The sequence below is a fragment of the Chaetura pelagica genome, unplaced genomic scaffold (assembly GCF_000747805.2).
Source record: "Chaetura pelagica isolate M959 unplaced genomic scaffold, ChaPel_1.0 scaffold79, whole genome shotgun sequence".
Taxonomy (NCBI): Eukaryota; Metazoa; Chordata; class Aves; order Apodiformes; family Apodidae; genus Chaetura; species Chaetura pelagica.
In genome coordinates, this window is record NW_009969339.1 from 4,036,956 (window position 1) to 4,041,113 (window position 4,158).

The following is a 4,158-nucleotide window of genomic DNA, read 5'->3' on the forward strand; positions in this document are numbered from 1 at the left end:
TTAAAGTAAAATAATTTTTACAAATACATTTAGGAAGATTATGTAAGCAGGCAATATATTGAAGGTGAAGAAAATAACATTCCTCAGAATCTTTTAAGGCAGTAGGAAAGACTTCTTCTGCAAGAGACTCTTTCTCTGTTGTTTTTGCCCATTTTCTGTCAGTCCTTCTGTACAGAGGTCATTCACCTCTGAAATAAACAACTGTCTGATACAATCTGTCAGGTGGTTTTATTGCTTGCCAAGCTGTTCCATTTGGAACACTGTACCACAGAAGCTGCATTAAGACATTGTCGGCTTTCCTAACATTGCATTTTAATTTCATTCAGTAGGACTTCAGTGCATTGTAGTATCTGCTAGCTCAATCTCAGGCTTTACTGGAAGGCTGTACTAGCTGATTAGAAATCAATGCCATAGTCACTAAGTGCAGGAGTGTCTTTATTAGCCAAGTGGTTTCAGAGGTGTTGAGTGCTCTCAGTAATCACAGGCATGAGAAGGAGCTGACAGGGCTAAGCAGGATGCAGGGAGATCTGCATGTTTCTCTAGTGTGAACAAAACACTGAAAAGCAAAGAGATTAGATAGTGGTGTAATTACACAACTAATTTGTCATACATATTATATGTGAACACTTAACAGGTTCTCAAAGGTGTTTTGTGTAGGCACATAAATCATATGGCATCTATGTCCCAGACCTTCAGTGGTACTGAAAGAGCAGGTGTTTGGGAATTGAGGATAGTACACAGCCTCTCCCTGAGTTATTCCTGGTCACAAAACTCAGCCAAAAGTAAAACACTTAGTTCCTAAGCATTTTGTTTACTTTGAAACAAATTGTGTATGTTATCCCCACTCACACCCTAGTTAATCTTACAGGCCTTGAATAAATAGTAGAATGCCAGATATAAATCAGAGTATGTGTTATGTACTTAACACAACTGCATGCATTTTTGGTTTTACATCCATGCTATCTCTTGCTCTGTGTATGCAGTAAGGCAGCCCTCTGAGATTCTGCCTTGAGGGCTAATTATTCTGTGAAGCCATGTTGGGCATGAAGTAGGGCTTTTTAACTTTTTTTTTTTTTTAATTGCCAACCATACCTAAATACCTTTCAGTTTTAGTTTGTTCCAGATAAATGTTGTAGGTGTGGTCAATTCTGACAGTAAGGTGAGGGAAAGTCTGGTGTGTTGTATAAAGTATTGGATACAGGGTGTTTTGTCATGTTGCAACTAGGATCACTTGGACTGATCTGGTTAAGAAGGGACATGTACAGCCATGGTAGCCTTATAGAATTATATTTAATGTTAAGGGTTTAGAAAAAGTGTTGTAGTTGACTTCCTCTTTTAATTTTTTTTTTTTTTTAATTGCCAACCATACCTAAATACCTTTCAGTTTTAGTTTGTTCCAGATAAATGTTGTAGGTGTGGTCAATTCTGACAGTAAGGTGAGGGAAAGTCTGGTGTGTTGTATAAAGTATTGGATACAGGGTGTTTTGTCATGTTGCAACTAGGATCACTTGGACTGATCTGGTTAAGAAGGGACATGTACAGCCATGGTAGCCTTATAGAATTATATTTAATGTTAAGGGTTTAGAAAAAGTGTTGTAGTTGACTTCCTCTACTTCTATGTATCACATTCTGTTTAAATAAAAAAAGATACAACTTTTGGAAGAAGGAATGTATCTTCATCTATCTTCTGTAGACCCCAGATAAAGAAAAAATAATTTTCGTGGTGCTTCTGCATTCTAGTTTACATTACCACATATTTTCCAGTATTTGAGCCATTATTCAGAGACCTGGAGACAAGGAAAGGACCAAGATATCTGATGTTGAGTTGTTTAACAGCTCATTTTTAAACACCAATACCTCATGGTTTAGTTCTGTTTCTAGTCTTGCTGCGAACACTTGATTACTTTGATTTGTGTGCATAACCCACTGGCCTAGCAGGTCTTTGTATAGAAGCAAATACCCCATGAAAGTTGCTCTCAGTGACAGCATTACATAAAGGAAGCAACTTTTCTTTGTAGTTTTATTGCATACATCAAGCATATGCTAGGATTACAAAAGCACGTTTTCTGAAATGCAGGGGGAATGATCTTTGAAAGCAATGGAGCTAGACACTCCAGCACATACCTCTTTTATAGATTAGACCCAGCTGTTTGTGGAGCTAACCACAGACTGTCTGCAGCAAAAATGGGGGTTTCTACTCACTATAATAGTTTTCACATTCAAGGCCCTGTCTTGCACATGTTTGCAGAGAAATAGAATTAGTATCATTCTAATTTTTGTACTACAAAAAATAAATTATGGGGAAGTTCAAAGCCTTCAAGTTTGAAGGGTTAAGTACTGTGCTATAGAGCACTGTGCTTTTTCCATACTACTTAGATAGTTTTATAACCTTAGTGCTGGTTTCACAGTAAGGAAACATAAATCCCTGGCTCTGAAGCAGTCTTTTACTGCTTATGCCAGAACAGAAAGACCTTCTTTGACTGCTGGAAACAGCTTCTCTGTTACTGCTCCTTTTCATATTATTCCGAGCAGTTCTTATAACTATTCCTTAGGAATGGCTCACCTACTAATGTGGTTATTGTTCACAATATTTATATTCTTGGTACCTGGAGACCAGTCTAGGCTGTGTTCAGAAGAACAATGTGCCTTATTAATAGTGAACTGAATTGCATGTGGGATTAATTAGCCCCTAGGCTGGAGTGAAAAAGCTGTTCAGTTCTAAAATTTTTCTGCTTTGTTAAACGTGATTGATTAATTAGGAGTAGAGGTGACAAGAAAACCTACCGTACCCTAGAACTATGCCATGAATTAATAATTACTTTCACAGACTCTCCTGATTTCATAGATGACTTTTTTTTTTCTAGTTGTACATGGAAAGTCTGATGCTGAAAGGTAAATGGAAGTCTTCATTTTCTGTGTCCCAGAGTGTTATAGTGAGAGTTCTGTAAAAATCTCCTCTAACTAGAAAGATCAGAAAAAGCAAGTGCCAGATGAGAAATTCTCTATGAAGCTGTCTTTCCTCTCACCTCTTTTCTAAACATTGACTGTCTTGTTCTTCCCTTGTTCCCAGAATTTATCATGAAGGATTTATGGTAATGTACACCAAAATCACATACACTGTGACAGTGTAATATAAATGATAACGCGGGAGCTGTGATGAAAGCTGTACCTTGTCTCCACAAAAAGCAAAACAAGTCTGGGAAGTCCATAGGGTATCAGACTTTCAGCAATTCCAGTTGTCATGTCAATGAAGAACTCAGCCTTGGTGGGAAGAATAGAGCATACAGCGATACAGTGACAGGCACTTCAAAATTCAAGGTTGGTTGTTCGTGCAGTTTTTTGTGGGTTTACCTGTAAAAATAAGGTGGGTATTATTCTTTGTAAAAAGGAGAATGCCTGGAGTGGTATTTAGTCTGAAATCCTTTGGATTTGTATAGGATTGCTGCTTTAGAGATACATGGGGAGGAATGGCCGAGTAAGTTCCAGACATAAGTGACAATGGGTTATGTGGATCTCCTTGGTATAAGAACAGGCTATGCTTGATCTTTAACGTATTGGGAAAAAAAAAGAAAATGTTCCATTTGTTCTAAAGGAAGGTTCTGACCACATCAGTAATTCTGCATGTGGAGCTGTAACCTTTCTGCTGCAGAAGTGGTCTGGTCGTTGTTCTTCATCCACGCATTGTCCAAGTTTGGTGATGGTGTATTAATAGATATGGTTCCAGTTCTCAGACTGCCAGCTACCAGCAGCAAGTGTTTTACAAGGAGATGGGGACCTCAAAGCAGCGCTAATGCTTTGTTTATTTTATTATATTCTTTGTATGACACTTTTTATATCCCGTTTATGGTTTGGGCTTATTTTGTTTACTCATGTAAGTAGGTGTCTACAGCACTTCTCAAGTGCACACTGACTGGAAAAGTAAATATTTGCTGTTGATGTGTTTGTTGAAAGAATCCCAGGCAGTTCCTCGCAGAGCAGGAAACCCGAGGGGCAGCCGGAGCGCCAAGTCGGGGCATGTTCCTCTGGCCGCTCCACTGGGCCTTGAGCCCAGGGATGCACTTCCAGCACTTGCTGATGACATGCGGTTGCAGAGGAGAGGGAAACCGCTTTCCTGTGTCGCGACCCTGGGCTCCAGGCACCCCTGTGTCAGCTCCCCCC